At 42.0% G+C, this 17,926-nt stretch overlaps 2 long non-coding RNA genes across 2 annotated transcripts; both read left to right on the forward strand.

Moving 5' to 3' along the window:
- The first annotated feature begins 14,800 nt into the window (after window positions 1-14,800).
- Window positions 14,801-16,006, forward strand: LOC133974628 (uncharacterized). Its single transcript, XR_009924668.1, has 3 exons — window positions 14,801-14,862; window positions 15,720-15,773; window positions 15,898-16,006. It is a non-coding gene; the product is annotated as an uncharacterized LOC133974628 (long non-coding RNA).
- Window positions 16,007-16,509: 503 nt separating this feature from the next.
- On the forward strand, window positions 16,510-17,116 carry LOC133974629 (uncharacterized). The gene is made up of 3 exons (XR_009924669.1): window positions 16,510-16,565; window positions 16,657-16,710; window positions 17,050-17,116. It is a non-coding gene; the product is annotated as an uncharacterized LOC133974629 (long non-coding RNA).
- The last annotated feature ends 810 nt before the right edge of the window (window positions 17,117-17,926 follow it).

Genomic DNA, 17,926 nt, shown 5'->3' on the forward strand with positions numbered 1-17,926 from the left:
GTCCCGTCTGGGCCCGTCTCTGGAGTCACGCTGCTATAAAGCGCACAGGATCCCTCAGCACGATTACAGTGATTGGATCCAGCTGCAGGGAACATGAAGGAAGACGTCCTGTTGGCTCCTCTCTGCTCGTGTACAACATCTCAGCTCTTGCTCCACTTGCTTGTTGGAGTTTGCTCAAGCCGGCAGCCTGATCCTCAACAAGTGTGTTGATGTGATTAAGGCTTTTATTTACAAAATAACATTTATAATTCTTGGCCTCCAAAAATACTTCTTTCTCACTGGTTGGCAGGTTTTTTCTAATTGTAAAAGAAAACACCTTGTGAAAGCCTTAACTTCAAGTTTGAGCTGAAATATCTCTACCCTGGAAATTCTAAAAAATAACTTTACAATGCAGTTCTGGGTTAGTCAACTTTAGTACAGCATTGTTTTCTTTATTAATTCATCTACTGTATATTTATAGATTTATACATTTAGCAGTAACTTCTGAATCGCTACATTCAATTCAAAAAATCATCACTCCACTCAGACGTCTCTGAGTGTCGGGTTCCACCAACACGTCAAGATTTGGACCTGAACCCACCAACAACACGACTAAGTCCCTAAATCCAGCTAAACAAATTGGTTTAGGGCTTTAGTTCCTCTTCAGTGCTGCATTCCACCATCTCGCTAAACTTTGCTAAATGGATTTTGACCTGAGCATAATATCCATAAACTTATCTTCTGATTAGTGGTTAATCTGCTTGTTTCCTGATCTAGAAAATAACGGATTTAGCAGATGATGAAACATTGTTTTCTTTTTTTAATGATACTCATACATTTTGTTGTAATTAGAATAAAAGGAGTCAAGATGCTGTTTAAAAGCTCTAACACATAAAAACAAGAAATCTTTTTAACTTCCATCCTTAACGACACCACTCAAGAAAGTGGAACTTCCCGAGGAGCACAGTAATTATCTCCTGTTGCTCACAGTACTTAAAACATAAGATAAACTGTGCTTAATTAAATGTAAATAAAACATTTGTTGAACCTAAATTCTAACTTCTTTAAGTAGTTGATAAATGATATTTTCACATTGTATGTTTGGGCAGTTTTATTGCAGTTTCCATGTTTCCACAGGGTTGTGCTGGTGAACCTGGCCTCCGGGGGTTTAAAGGTGATAAGGTAAAATAATCTTTTACGACATAACAGCCTGTGATGATGTGTTAGGTTCGCCCCCTTGACTCGTGCGGTGCTGTTCAGTGCACCTGAAACAGCAACCAGGGCCATTTCCTGTTTTAAAGCCCAATTTCACCTCAGACATTTTCAGACATACACCTATAAACTCATGTCCCTGCCTCCATTAATTCTCTGCGCGTATTATTTACACTGAAGCTTAAATGCTGCAGCAAATCATGTTTATGATGTTATGTTGAAATGCTGGGCTACAATACTAAGTATCCGATGTAATTGATTTGTCATAAACTTACCGGTTGTTTTTCATATCACAGGGTCAAATGGGCCCCGAAGGCCGATCTGGGAAAAGGGGGCAGCCCGGACGTCCTGGTGCGGCAGGTTTACCGAGCCTCTACCTGTGGAAGAATACGGCCGAGGAATGGGCTGCGTTCCAGGTACAGTGGTGACCACAGTATATTAAATATCGTCTTGGTCTATTGCTGTCCTGATCTACTTCTTTGTGTCATTCACAACTTTCAAAGAGAAAAGCTGCAGACGTTCATGTTCCAATCAGGAGGATTTGTAAAAGAAATTCTAATCGAGGTTTCACGGTTATTCAAATGGCTATTTAGCTCCTTTTAAATCTCCTCATCCACCACAGTTCCCAGTGTCCCTTTCAACCTCTTAACCAGTAGACGAGAGGATGAACTCTCTTTGCTCTTTCTCTGTGTAATTCATCGTTGGTTCCCTAAAAGACACACCGGACATCAAATTTTCTTTGAGGTGAAGCAATCTTTTCTTCACATCCATTAAGATCCACCGACTCTCAATCAAACCTTTGACCTTCAGTTACCGTGTGAGTCGATGATGTCGAACAGATGAGGCCAGAGACGACGAAGGGGAAAGTCTGCGAGTAGTTTGCGACGGCAGTTTGATTCTGTCTGTGCTCTAAGGTTAAGATGGACTGACCTTTAATCATTTCTATTGTCCGACAGTTCAATACGTTTATATATTTATATATTTCCCCGACTGTTTGTGAAGTTATTGAAGTTCATGGGTTAATCCTGTGTTTCCGTTCTCTCTCTGCAGCAAACCAACTTCTACCAGTTGCTCCGCTCTGGTTGGCCTGTAAGTCCACAGGGACCATTAACTTTGACTTTGTTGGGAGTGAGTTGTTTTGTTTGTTCCTGTTCACCTGAGGCTGCTTTCTTCTTTGTGAACTTGCAGAGTCAGGAAGGTCCTGCAGGACCACCTGGAGAGACTGGCAAACCCGGCATACCGGTAAGAGATGGGATCCGTACACACAGTTTGGAACGTTTTTAATAATTAAGTAATGGTAACATATTTGTGTTTGTCGTTTTTCCAGGGGCCTCCTGGTGAAGCTGGTGGACGGGGCCAAGGAGGGATGCCAGGAGAGATGGTAAAACTGAATGTTATCAATCAATTCAATTTACAAACATCACTCCCCAGCAACACAGAACCAAAGATGATTATGGGTCCTTATGAGATGTATTAAATGTCTGAGATCAATCCACTCAAACATGTTTAGAACCCTAATTGTGTAAAACTCAGAATTCCTGCTGCATCTTCTTGAGTCTTGAAATTGTCTGGACGAGTTCCTCCAGCCAGCATCCTGGTGGTTCCAAACATCCCCCATGTCGCATTGAGGCCGCTGTGCTCCTGGGAAAACTCAAGGACTCAGAGATGGTTTTATATTCCTGCTCTGATCTATGGTTCACCACAGAGACTTATTGCTCTGATATCCAGAGTCTGGCTGTTTTTATCTGTCCTGACATGCAAAGTGAATTGTGGGACCTTATATTCACTCAACCATGTCCACTCTATTCAATTTTCCACAGACTAACTCTAGGAAAATTAAAGCAAACTGGACGTATCTGAAAACAGTGTGAGGCTCCACAGCAAGAGTCTGAACGCGTCTGACAATAACATATTTCAGTCTTTGATAAATGCGCAGAAACGTATTTTTAAAAAGGTTAAAACTGAATACAAGATGCAACATGTGTAAAAAGTGAAGGGGTCAGAATGTCCCTCCTCTGTTTTATATCATCGTTAACATGTGTAGTTGTCACCTTCGACTCTGGGAAGCTTTCATAAATCATGAATCACTTATGAAAACAACAGCCAGTTATGTGTAAATATATAAATGCGACTCACTGGAAGAAGATTCATGGCTCAAAGTGAAAGTATCCTGGTTAAATATTGGTTTAAAGAAAACCCTCATTCATCATGCCAGTCTGTGAGCTTAGAGAACTGCATCCATCATCCTCAGCAGTTTGAAATATGTCTGTGCAGCCCGAGCACAGTTGTTTTATCCATTCAGTGTGAATCTGGACAAGTTTTCCACCTGTTGTCAGGCAGAGTTATTACCGACCACCTTCTTCTCGACAGCGTATTGTTATTCAGCTGATCCCGTGTCTGTGTGATGAACGGCTATGTAGAGCGGAGCCGAGCGTCCGTGTCGTCTCACAACAGATTTATCTTTTAGAATCCAGCTCCACCAGTGTGAGCTTCCTTCAGCTGTGGTTCCAGTTGCTGTGTTTCGACTTTCTGTGATTCCATATTTTTTAAACAGCCTTATAAAGAAGCAGAAGTGTTAAAAGTTGATTTAACCCGGATGGTTCCCGTTGCCTGACAGGGCGAGCAGGGAGCCAGGGGCCCTCCCGGACGAGTCGGGGCCCCGGGGAGAGACGGCACAAACGGGGACGATGGTCAGCCGGGGTCACAAGGTGCTCCCGGATCATCGGTGTGTGCATTCTGTCCAGGACCATGAATACATGTGTGTTTCACAGCTGGTAAATCATCTTTGTCTGTTCTCACTTGTTTCCATCTTGTCTGTGATTGTCATCAGGGGCCCTGGGGACACAGAGGAGAGCGAGGGACCAAAGGGGAAAAAGGTGATGAGGTGAGTAATAACACAGCACAGATACTTTAGAACAGAACAAAGGTCAGAAGCATTTCAGCTTTTGATTTACTGTTTGGGATATTATTCACATGTGAAGCGACAAAACGACCCGCAAACACAATGGCTGTCATCTTTTAAACATTTATCATATATATTTTATACCATATTTTTCATTTTCATTCCAATTTAAAGGTCTAACTTGGTTTGAAATTGTTTTATTTGTATTCTTCCCCAGGGTCTGGTTGGCTTCAAGGGTCCAAGAGGGGAAACAGGTGACCCTGGTGAGAAGGTACAGTGATAAATCTATTTATCATCCATCCTTTACATTATCTTTTAGATTTTTACCTCTGTTATTAAAGGAGACATTTTCTGCTAATGTTCGGGTTAATTGTTCTAATTTGTGATATTACTATAATAGGTTTAAATGCTCCAATGTTCAGAAAACACTTATTATTATAAAACTCTCGAGGAAAGAGAAGCTGAAAAGCATCACACGTCTCCTTTAAAACAGTTCATCATTGATCACATGTGTTTTAAACAGAAGAATATGTTGTAATGATGGTGAGTATTGTCTTTGTCCAGGGACCCACTGGCTTACCTGGACGACCTGGTCTTGTTGGGCCTCCAGTGAGTATCTCTCCCTTTTACTCCTTAATGACATTATTATTGTATTTTCTTTAAATCCCAATCGGTCAGACTCTATTTTTCATTTATTTTAATCTTCTATTTTATTTCAGTTAAATACATATTAAATCTCCTCTGCAGGGGCCTCACGGGATCCGAGGTGGCTCCGGGCCAGAGGGGCCCTGTGGTCCTGATGTGAGTGATGTTCTCTCTGACTCTAACTCTATAGGAAACCAGGTTTGACACTTAGAATGGGATTTCCCTGTGGACGTTTCCCCTTGGACAGGAAAATGTTCTCAGACTTTCGGACCCCACTGTCTGTTATGTATGTACAGTGTATGTCTGTATATCTAATTTCCTCAGACGGCTTGTTTTAAAGCCAATGTCAAGAAACAGGAGAATTCCCGATTTAATATTCTCAAACCACAACGTCATCATTTGGCCTCTGAGGATGTTGATTTTGCAGCGTTTGGGTAAATGTGTGTTCGACATCCACCAGCGCGCAGCTCAAACCAATCCCAGCATGCTTTGGGGCATTTCGGTTATTATCTTCATTGAAGCTTAGATTAGAGAATACGTTTTTACAGAATTACTAATTATACTTTTTGAGAATAAATTAATGATGCAGTTTTGCTAATTGTGAGAGATTCTAAGCTGTAAATTGACTTATCATTAATCTAGTTATATGTTCTCAATGTCATTAGGGGGAGAGCGGACTGGACGGGCTTGCAGGTCCACTGGGGCCAATGGTAAGAACATAGAGGGATTAGGTGATGGAATATTTCTCTCTTTGTGCAAGTTATCAATTTGTGTGTGTGTGTTTGTCTCAGGGGGCACCAGGTATAACAGGACGCGTTGGTGCTCAAGGAGTTAATGGCTCAAGGGTAAGATTATAAAAGATTATTAAAATAATTATCGAAAATAGCTCATCACGAGTTTCCAGGCCCAGGGTGGTAATGTCTGCAGATCACATTTGTGTCATGAGATAGAGGCAGATAAATTATGGATGGATGATTAAAAACGTTAAAAAAAAGTGTTTGATCAAACCGGGCAGATATTGTGTTAACTGACAGGTAAAGTATGATTATGAACTTTGGGCACCAGGTTTATTGATCTCAATCAAAAATGTTGAACTTTCTTTCAGGGGGACCTGGGACCTGCAGGCACTGTTGGGCACCAAGGCCCCCAGGTAAACTCTTAGTTTAATTAATATTATCCTGCAGGTATTTAGTGTTTCTGGTATGAAATTAGTTTGTTTTTCCTCCCATTAGGGGCCTCCAGGTTTAGAGGGACAGATCGGACCTCCTGGACCCAGAGGCCTCCAAGTGAGTACAGTTCAAGTCAAGAGACTTCAGAGCAGTTTTACTTCATTAGATCCGTGATTAGTAAATTAAAAAACTCTTTACAGGGACACTTGGGACTGACCGGGGCTGCCGGCCCTAAGGGAGAGAACGTAAGTCTGTGTTTTACTCACTCAATGGTTGAGATTAGTTTAAAATGCAGCGTTTATTGGGCTTGTCTGTTTGTCTATGTAGTCAATGTTCTTATCTTAATTACATTAATGTTGATAATGGTTGATAACACTTGATTGGGTTGTTGGGGGGGCATCAAGAGGCTTTAGCTTTCGGAACTGTCATGTCGTCCATCTTTAAACGGCCTGTGTTCTGAATGTGTTAAGAGCAGATTGTTCAGTATCTTATTGCCGGTGTTTATTTTCACATCAGGGGCCTGTGGGGCCCATGGGTGAGCGGGGGGATCCCGGCTTCGAGGGGCCCATGGTGAGTTACACATGAACATATTCACCAGGGTTTGACGTCATTACATCCAAACGCAGGTCAAAAAAGGAAAGTTTCTCTTATATCTGAAGCTAAAAGCTCAATTGGAATTATATATTCAAATAAGGACCAAAACCGTACGATAATAATATAATATAATAATTAAAAAAAAGATTGTGTTTGTTGATTATTGTAACTTAGAATGAGACCTGACACTATTTTAATGTGATTTAATAAACCTTTGCAGAGCATTTTCAAGGATTTTACCCACTTCTTGTCAAACTGCAGGAACAGAACAGATGTTTATTATAATGTTACAAGTCTTTATGGTTCTTTTAAATGATCTAATATTTTTTTGCTGCATCTCACAGTTACAAGGAGTATCCTCAGTGTGCTGGTAGACAGTGTGCTGCCATCTACTGGCTGTGGGCTGTCAGTGGATCACGGCACAATGCTGTCACTCACAGTCTCTTATTCAATCTACTCTCTCTTCAAGTTGATTTACTCAACTTAGTAAGCTGCTTAGAAATCAGCTAATTGTTCATTTATCATTTCATCCTTCATGATTTCTGTTGTAAATTTGTCTGAAGTTGCAGTTTCTACATTTCGGATGTTAATGTTCATTTATTTCCAGGGCTCTCCGGGGGAAAAAGGTCCTGTGGGTTTTCCCGGAGTAACGGTAGGTGCTCAATGTGCGATTCACAAACTTATTTAAATATCTAGCTAGCTGCATCTTTTTTTGAGCATTTTCTCTTGTTTACAGGGCAACAGGGGACCAGACGGGGACAAGGGGGACACTGGTCCCAAAGGAAACAAAGTAGGAGGCAGCAGTTTTCTGTCTGATAAGATAAGAGAAGATGTAAATGTGTTGTGTTGTAGCAGCAAAGTAAACATACCATACAAACACAACCCTAACCCTAAAAACTAGATAACACACTGTTCACATAACACATGATGGAGAGAATAATTGAATGAATGTCTCAGCATTTGTAGAAATACACTTTTCTGAGGTTGTCTGAGGTTTACATGAGAAAATCGATGTTTCATCCTGCAGCTTATTAGCTTAGCTTAGCATAAAGACTTGAAACAGGTGGAAACAGTTGGCCTGGATCACCTCCAAGTCTAGCGATGTCTCAAACTATTCATTAAAATCTCATGTTATGATTTCAAACGTGCCTTAAAAAGTCTCTTCTTGCCTCTCAGGGTTTTCGGGGGGCAGAAGGCATTATGGGCCCCCAGGGAGAGAGGGGCCCCACTGGCTTCCCAGGTTTCCACGGGACGAAGGGCGAGCCCGGCTCCAGAGGCCCTGAGGTACCGTTTAACAGCACCGTTAACTGTATTGATTCTCTGCTTGTTTTCAGATAACTCAGCACCGTGTTTCACATTTAAAGTGGCAGCAAATAAAATATAATCAACTCACCGTGTAGACTCCCTCTTTTTTTATACAGGCAGGGTGATATTGCATTCCACGCTCGCTTAACGACGCAGATGAGGGTCGTGTGGTGACTGAGAAAGAAAAACAAGATAAGCTTGGATTGATTTTATATTCCTTCATTCAGGGCACAAATGGAGAAACTGGCCCTCAGGGGAAACAAGGCGGCCGCGGGTTAAAGGTCAGTGATGATTTACGGCTCCGAACACACAGAAATGTCACATGACTTCATATGTTGATCCCAAACATCAGATTTAACTGTGTAATATTAGAGCTTCCTGTGACCTAATACATACAAATTTGAGGGAACGCTGAATGGAGAGAGAAAGAGTGTGATTTTAACCAATGCAGGTCTCTATATGTGGTCATTGTACACAGAAGTTAAGGTTTTTAAATTAAAAACCTCAGTGATAAAGTATATTTCTTGCAGCATGAGAGTCTAGAGAACATAGGCCTTGAGCAGCAGATCCCTGGTTCGACTACGTTTAATTCCCGCTCTCTTCCACCTTTCAATGTCAATCCTTCACTATCTCTGTAGTTTAGAGACAGAATTTCCAAAAGAATACACTTAAAAAACATTTGGAAATCTTTTAGAGATGACGACAATCTAGATGTTGATGCTATCAGACGTTAATATGTGAATCTCCTTGAAGGGAACCAGGGGACCAGATGGACGTAACGGGAAACCAGGACCCAGAGGGAACAAGGTAGGACACATCACAGCATAGAGAAACCTGCAGTTGAAGTTGTTTCGTATGTGTTAATACTAACGTTGTCGTGTCTTTTTTCTTTTCTCCTCCAGGGTCCGATTGGACAGAGGGGTCACACAGGTCAACCAGGCCCATCGGTAAACTTTTGCCATCAAGCCTGGCAGAAATGATTCCTTATGATATTGTGGTATTAAGGTGCACCTCTGCTCAGCTCACCTCTTTCACCTGTTTGTGTTTGTTGTTGATTCTTCCTCAGGGTTTGTCAGGGCCACCAGGACCAGAGGGAGCAGAAGGAAAGCCTGGTACACAGGTTCCCATTCTCTATCATATTTCAATCCCATCATGTGTAAATGCTGTGTGTGTGTGTGTCACATGTTTTATTTACTGTCTGTCACATACTGGACCAGTGATTATTACTCTCTTAAGTATACTTTATACACTTGTGGTTACATATGTTAAAAGATATATAGCATTTCATAGAGAAAGGATGTGACGTGCTGAAAAACTGCTGAGATTGAAATGTGAAACTGACTCCTGAGTTGAACTGTTGTGTAGTAGTTGTATGTTTAGACAGCAGGGGGCAGTGTTTGCACACCTCTACAGAGTTCAGGCTGCATCTGTCACATTTATTCATTAATATTTTTTATCCAAACAAAGAAAGTCACTTTACGCAGTTGTAAGATTTTCCATCTAATGGGTTAAATCTACTTTTGTGAGAAAATGTGTTGTCACAACTGTTCAATGTCAATGAGCCTGAACCATCTGTTTGTAAACCATTATGCAGAATTTTCATAATCATTTCATAAAGTGATGAACGACACAATATTGCCTGGACGAAATTGCATTGTGGGTATTTTGGTCCTCTCTGTTTCAGGGCCCCTTGGGTGCCACGGGACCTACCGGCAGTGAAGGACTCACGGTGAGACTGTTGGCCGTAGAATGACCTCACTGTTCATTTCGTGACATCATTTGGCTCTTTGAAATTACACATACGTGTTTGTATGTACCTCATTAACATTTCATAGTTTTTCATTTTTCAATTCTAAAACCATGGGGGATTAAATGCGTTGTATTCATTTCACCAAATTCATCAAAACACCCAGAGCCTCTGACAAAATATTTAATGTTCAATAATTTATGTAAAAACTTTGTGAAAACTGGATTTACTACTCGATTACTCCAGATGCTGCTGCTGATGATGATGACCTAAACATTTTTTATTTCCAGATTCACAGAAACCACATTATTATCAAGTTAACAAACGCTGCCTCCTCATTACCAACACATTTCCCATTATGACAGGAAATAGATTCACCAGTTCCATCAAATAAAAAGTGGATTAAATGGTAGATTAATAAACTGTTAGTAAAATACTGGATCAGCTCATTTTGAAGCAGAGATTTCTGTTATCTTCAAGCAATAAATGACAGTGACGACATATTGTTCCACATTCTCACTCAGTTTTGTGCTGCTTTGCAGTTTTCATAAAGTTTTGTCTCCTTCCTCTCTCTACCCCTCTTGTGATGTTTCTCTTTTGTTTTATTACTTTACATTTTCCAGGGTTTTCAAGGAGTGATTGGGGAAACAGGAGCAGATGGAGCACCAGGTTCTCTGGTACGTCCTCATTCTGTGGCTGCGTCATTTAAAAGACAAAGGACTTGAAGACATTAGCCGCCGTGTGAAGATGTGTTTTGGGAGCTGGGGCAGTCGGGCGGGGTTTGGGAGGTTTTAGAGACGAACAGATCCATTGAAGTGTTTTCTGTGTCTTCAGAAAGAGCAGCAGGTGAACTGTGAATCCATTTCCTGTGAAAGTTTATACAGTTCTGAGAAACTTTAGCCAAAACATGTCAGTGATAACAATCCTCTCTTGTCAGACAGCGAATAAGCTTCTCTGTCTTGACATGTACATCATGTCTGCGCGGTCCTGCAAATCTGATTGGCTGAAGAGATCAAACATTCATTGGTATTTGGGCTTTTATCCAATAGGGGCCTCAAGGGAAGACAGGACCTCCAGGTATACCAGGACCCCCAGGAGAGAGGGTGAGTCAGCAAACACACTGATACCTGGAATATGTGTGTATTGTGTCAATGACTTGTTTTAAAGATGTGTGTTATGTGTGTGTGTGTTTGTGTTCTCTCAGGGTTTCGCAGGGAAGCCCGGCACAGAGGGACCGCAGGGCCCTGTAGGCATGTATGTAAGTGATGTGTGTCATGTATGTCAGCAGAGGTCATACAAGGAGACACCTGTACTACAATTTCATACACATACTGTATGAGGAATATACAGTAAACTGAACAATGTCATGTATTGTTGCACATTCAAACTTAACTTAAATCAGTGAAGACATTTTGTGTAAAAATATTATAATGATACATTTTATTGCTGGATTGGTTTGATTTGTGACACGAGTTGATAAGTTTATTGTTCCCTCTCCCATCAGGGCATCCAGGGGACTGTGGGCATGCGAGGGCCTCCAGGTTTCATGGGAGAACGGGTACGCTCATTCTATGTCAACTATGAAAGAAAATTGTACTAACATTGTAATAAACACGACAATTATTATTATTTGATTAGTTGCTGGTGCACTTTCAAGTGTCTTCAGGGTGTCACTTTGACGAGAGCTTGATGTTGCTATAGCTTCTCCAAGATTACCAACCCTGTCTTTAAGCACGATTAAATAAAATCTCACTTCTCTTCTTCTCCACCAGGGTGAGGCGGGTTTACGAGGTCTACCAGGACCTGTCGGGAAACCAGGACCTTCAGTAAGTGTCTGGTTTATTTTTAGTTTATTTTTTATGATCGCCTATTCCCTGATCTGAGGATTTGATTAAGGCACTAGCGATGATGGGGTCACACCAAGGAGAGAGTTTTGTGAATAAACCGTTTGAAGTGTGCAGTTGGTTGTGCAGGGACCTCCGCTTTATGGAGGTGAACAGGTCACAGTGATTGATTTTGTCGGGGGGGCACTGGTGGCAAATCGAGTCAGCGGGGTGAGATGGTTCGTTCGTCGGATTGACTACAAATAAGCAAGTTTCTTCTCGAGCAGCAGGACAAATGCTCGGCGCTGAAGCATCTCTCTGCACCTGCAGCGTCCCACTTCTTCACCAGTGGAGCAGAAAACTAAAAGAGGATGAATGGTGGTGGAGTCTGACAGTGTTCTTACTTACTGGGATGGACTGCCGGGATCGCAGCCGTTTAGTATTTCTCAGGGTCATATTCCTTTCCTGAGAGTTATGACCCAAACAACTCCAGAGTTTATACGTGGATGAAAAACTAACACAAGAGAAAATACTGTACAAAACACAAAGGAAACAATCAAGACAAAACACCATGAAGTAACCTGTATGTCTAAAAAGAACCTTCAACCAAAAATCAGGATTGAGGCTAATTTGTTCTGCGATAATGTACGAGAACATACGTCCATTTCCAGGAATGTACGTCCACTAGAGGGCGTCACAGAGCTGTGTGTTTCTGACAACAAAAAACATGGCGGTGTTGAAGGAGGCTTTGATCTAAAATTTGGTTCAACTTAACAACTTGTTAAGTGTCTCCTCAAAAGACATAGGTTAAACTGTACACTGTTAAAATACACTGCCCCCTATGATTTATTGTGGTACTGCCCCGTGTTCGCCCATATCCAAATACTATATGCATCAACGAATACCTTGTCTCGTAATTAGAGGAATCTGAAATGATATTTTCCCTCTGCTCTGTTTCAAAGTTGAGAGCCTGGAAGGTTAAACTCTCGTCTTCAAACTCGTCAAACTTTCTGCAGCCGATAAATCAGCTGCCCTGTCGCTCGGTTGGTTAGATTTGGAAATAAGAAAATCCCTCTTGCAGGGAAAGAGAGAGTTTCAGTAGCAGCAGTGGGACTGTTTCCTGAGGCTCACTTCTCCTCCTTGTGATGTCATTGGACCCAGTCGCCCTTTGCTGTAGAGAAATCCATCAACCTGTCACAGAGTCGGCCGTCCAGGAGAAAGGAGGTGGACTCATCGGCTAAATAGACTGCTGCTGTGTTCACTGGTTGAGTCCTGTCACACAGAGTCCGAGGGAGGTTCCACATTTTGCTTCAACACTTTTTTCATCACGTCCATCATTTATTCTAAGAGGGAATAAAAGAAAATGTAAAAGATGTGGTCGACAGAGTGAAACCTGAGATTTTAACCCTGCAGTCCTGATTGTGTAACACAGACACCCAAACTTTTCAGTGTTTAATATTAATTAAAAACGTCTTGTATACGTTCCTCCCATTTCACATATTATAGACATCTCTGTATGTCTTGTGAACACAATATCTCAAAAACAGCTTCAGGAAACTTCTTTAAATTCGGTATTAACATTCAGCTTCACTCAAGGATGAACTGATATGAATGTGGAGGTCAAAGATCAAGGTTTCCACACTTTCTGATTATTGTGTTGTTGCACATTAAATCGTTTTTTCACAGGTTGGGTTCAAACTGCAGTTGAGAGAAAAGAGACAAGTTTTTAACCATAAACCCCGAAACTCCTCTAACTCCTCCAGCAGCCCTCTATTAGAACCACAGGTTGGTTTGCATGTTCTGACTCACCTTGTCTGTTCTTTTCTTCAGGGTCGGTCAGGACCTCCTGGAGAGAAGGGAGTCCAGGGGTCTCAGGTGAGTTTAAATCTTACATCAGAAAACTAAACATTTAACTTCCTCTACATGTTTAAGATTTAAACTGTGACGCTCGCATGTTGTTTGTCACAGGGTCGACCTGGAGATGAAGGACTCAGAGGATTTCAAGGCCCAGAAGTGAGTTTCAGTTGAGGATGTTGTAGATCAGTTATTATTTTGTTCTGTATTTTCCGTTGTTCTGCAGTAACAAGTGAGGCTGTGAAATTTTACCTGAATTTTCTGGCCGATAACCAACGCTGGTTAATGAGGCATTAACCGTTAGACTAACACGAAAAAAAATCTTCTAATTAGAATTAATGAGTCTGTTTTAAACATTATATAAATATACATAAAACATTTTTATAACAAGGGTTAATTAATTTTTACATTTACAAATAGCCACGTAAACAGTAGAGCATAAAGATTCACACATCATCACGCACCTGCTATCAGTGCAATAAAAACCAATAGGCAGAAACAGTGATTATCACAGACTGTGGCGGCCTCCATGTTCCAATTTGTCCTGCAACACTTTAATAATGAGCCAATTTATTTGAACATGTAATAAGGATAGTAATAATAATAATAAGGTTGTGTGCTTGTTGTGTTTTGTCCTGTTCTATCATTAAGGGGCAGCACACTTTGCTCTGCTCGGTTTTAACAGCTGTTCTCTGATCTCCAGGGGCCTCCAGGTGTTCCAGGTGCTGATGGGGCAAATGGAAAACCTGGACCCAGGGGAAGCCAGGGGCCCCCAGGTCCTCAGGGGCCACATGGCTCAGCAGGAATCCCAGTGAGTGGGTACTAACCATCGACGGCTGTTTTAACTGTTACCACTTGTAGTCTGCAGAGATAAACATCCTGATTGTAAATTATTAGAAAGCCACACATTTAAATTGGTTGTCGTGTTTGTTTGCGTCTCTTCAGGGGCCACAGGGGCCTGATGGGTTGTTAGGAGCAGCAGGGCAAAGAGGAAACAAGGTAAACTGCACAACACCAAGGAAACTGTGATGTGATATGTTTTATTAACCTTCATTTATGATCAGTTACCGATGCTTTCATCTCCAGGGTTTACCTGGTTTACCTGGTGATCCTGGACCCACGGGACAAGATGGAGAACAGGTTGGTAGAGGTGGTAGTTCAGGTATTTCTGTATTATATGCAAAAAACGATATTGGTTATGTATTGTCAAACTTTACCAGGATATTCATCTACATTAACTACAAAGAACTTTTTTTTGCTGTCTTATTGTTCTTTTGTCAGGGTCTCCTTGGACAGAGAGGAATCGAGGGACCTCCAGGACGGAAAGGAGATCAGGTCAGTGATTGTAGGAGGACTCCGGCTACATCAAGGAACTTCTCAGGAACTCATAAAGTCCAGAGGAGCAACAGTGATGTGTTTAAGAACTTTAATAGTCTGGATGAGGTTCTTGTTTAATGTTCACTGAGAAGCCTGCAGTCAATAACAGTCGATTTCCTGTGGTCTCATGATGACATGTTCCCACAGGGCGACTCTGGGCCTTCTGGGAAACCTGGTCCTCCGAGTCCTCCAGGGGAGAGAGGACTCGAGGGCCCCAAAGGCCTCCAGGGACCCGCTGGACCTGTGGGTAAAGAGGTGGGTGCATTAAATTAGCTCTTAATTCAAACACCATCTTCACTTTATTAACGATTTACAGATGTCTTCACACATGTTGAGTCGATGTCTCATCGACGACAGGAAGTGATTTTCCAATCCAGTGAAGAATGTAAAGGACGTCATGACATCACCTCCATCTTGTTGACTTAACGACAAACAGTCAAAGAGTTGTTGTTGTGAACAGATGTGTTTGTTTTGTGTTGTTTTTTAAATTAATTGGTGGAATTAAACTTTCATCTGCCTATAACGTCTAAAAACAGGTTATGATTTAGACCCTTAGCTTGGCTGGAGAGGTGATAAATCACCATCCCGGTTACATAAAGTGTGAAATTACTTTTTTCCTGACGATGCGTTGGTGGCGGTGCTTAACTTCCAGTGAGTCAGACGTTGATTATATATCTAACCAGCAGGGACATGGTGTGTTTATAATTTATGTGAGGTCCTCAACAGGCCTTTAATCAGCTCGATGGAATTTGCTGCTGCCTAAAGTGTCGATTTAGCTCTAAGCATCTGAAAATAAAACACTACGCTGCTGTTTTTAAAATATTTTCTCATATTCTTTGTTTTGCCCTCAAATCATTTGTGAAATCCAATGGATATTATAACATATTTGTAATTGAAACACATTTTTCCAAAACACAGGCTTCAGGGGATGAAAACAGATTATATTCAAATTGAAAAAAAGACTTGATTAACCCAAACACCAACAGGAAACAATATACGGTGACAAACAGCAATGAAAACCTAATGTCCTCCGTGGGGATGATTAAACAGGAGTGTTTGAAGTACAGTGAAGTCGAGCGGCTCCTTATCTCCTCGCTGCTCCTCCTCTGCAGGGCGACGTCGGCCTCCCTGGTGAAGCTGGAGGTCCGGGTCCCAAAGGGGAGAAGGTAAACATCACTCTGTCTCTGATTCAGTTTGTTTATAAAAGTGGACCGATGAGTTAAAGCTCGTCCCGTTCACCTCCTGGTGCTGTTTGCAGTTTGTGATCAGACTGTAGTTTACTGTCAACAGGGCGAGGTGGGGCCTCTGGGTTTGTCCGGTCGAGAGGGCCCCTGGGGAACCCTGGGTGACAACGGAGAGAGGGGCCCGAAGGGGGAGAAGGGCCACATCGGACTGATGGTGAGCGGTTTGACTCCTCACAAAATCTACTCTCAGTCAGATTGATTCCAGAGGAAACTGTGTCTGATGTCACTTCCTCTCTCTTGACCAGGGTGAGCCGGGGCTTTCGGGGAAAGTGGGACCCGCAGGTCTGGCTGGTTTACGGGTGAGTCTGAACATATTGATGTTCAGAACGACCTTTAAATTAACCTTCAGTTATCAGCTGTAATTGTTGTGTATTGATCCATCTGACGAATGTGTTGTTTTTAAATGTTTCCACACGAGCATGTTAAGTTGTGTCTATTGTGTGTTTGTTCTCGTTTCAGGGAGGCATGGGCCCTCGTGGACCTACGGGACCAGATGGAGCTCAGGGGCAGAAGGTAAAAAAATATTTATATACAAAAATACAATACTATACACTGCAAGTTTTCTCACCACAGTCTACAAACATCATCACCCACTGAGCTTTGCTTGAATCTAATCAGAAGAAATGTTGAAACATTAATATTTTCTTATCATTTCTCCAGGGGGAGTCTGGACTCTTAGGAATTCCTGGAGCTCCTGGGTCAGGAGGCCCTCAGGTAACCACTGATTAAATATAATAGTTTCTACAACACTGTATAAAAGTGTGTGTTTAGAATCCATCACTTATTCTCCTTGTCTTGTTCTCAGGGAGTGAGAGGAGCTCGTGGTGTCAAAGGAGACGCAGGGAGGCTGGGACCTTCTGTGAGTGTCGCTGAGAATCAGGAAGTGATTCACGTTATCTGGTCACACTGTGTTTTACTGTGTTACTTGTTGTGCAGATTGTTGTGCAACGTTATATCACAGTCAACCTCCTTAATTAAGTAGCTGATTATGATTTAATTCAAATGAAAACTTAACTAACTTGGCAAAGCCCAACAGTCTCCTTGAATTCAATCAAGCTGAAAATCCGTTCAGTAGGTTTTTGCTTAATCCAGCTGATAAACAAACAAACCCACAAACCAGCCAGTGGTGAAATAAGAGGTAGTAACTCAATAATGTGATTGTATTTCAAGATGTATTTGTTTGATGTTTCCATGTCAGGGTCCGGGGGGACAGGTCGGACCGCAGGGAGAACAGGGAGGGAAAGGAGAGCCAGGTCCACAGGGAGAGAAGGGAGATCCAGGAGATCCAGGTCCAACTGGGGAACAGGTTAGAAGCTGTGAATGAATACAACCTTGATTCATGCCGACATATGACTGAACAGATGTACGTATGTGTTTGACTGAGTGCAAATACCACTGAAAGTCACTGAATGATATCGATTACCTGATCAGGGTGAAGAGGGTCTGCCTGGAATCCAAGGTCCTCCTGCTCTCCCGGGGTTGGAGGTGAAAACTTAACAAGTTCTATCACCTCTGCTGACGATCTGTTTTTCATCCCTCAACAACTCTGACTTTATTTATCTGTTTCTTCTCAGGGGCCTCCTGGAGAGATGGGGCCTCAGGGTCCCCCAGGTCCCACAGGGGCTCCTGTGAGTATGAGCACAGAAACACCGCACATGATGAAATCACAGTTAATCCTTCATCAGCTGCCCCGTCGTTAACCCAGATATTTGATTGTCAATTATTGAGAATAAACTAAAGATTAAAAACATTCAGATGTCTTGTAAAAGGAGAAAACTTTGATATTGTTGCTTTGCAGGGAGGGACAGGAAGACCAGGACCCGAGGGGACCAGAGGCTTGGATGGGGAGAAGGTATTAATACACAGATCCATGCATCGGTTGTGTCTCACAACACAAAGTCCCAGATGTGCAGTGCATAAAAACAGCTTCTGCATTTTGATGTTGTTTTCTCACATCTACAGGGAGACGATGGCCTGAGTGGATCAGCAGGAAGGACGGGTCATGTTGGCAGGAGGGTGAGAACTTATTTCTTGCAGCAGAAATGAAGCTTGAAATAATAATTCGATGAATCCAA

Source organism: Platichthys flesus, chromosome 19 (assembly GCF_949316205.1).
Source record: "Platichthys flesus chromosome 19, fPlaFle2.1, whole genome shotgun sequence".
NCBI lineage: Eukaryota > Metazoa > Chordata > Actinopteri > Pleuronectiformes > Pleuronectidae > Platichthys > Platichthys flesus.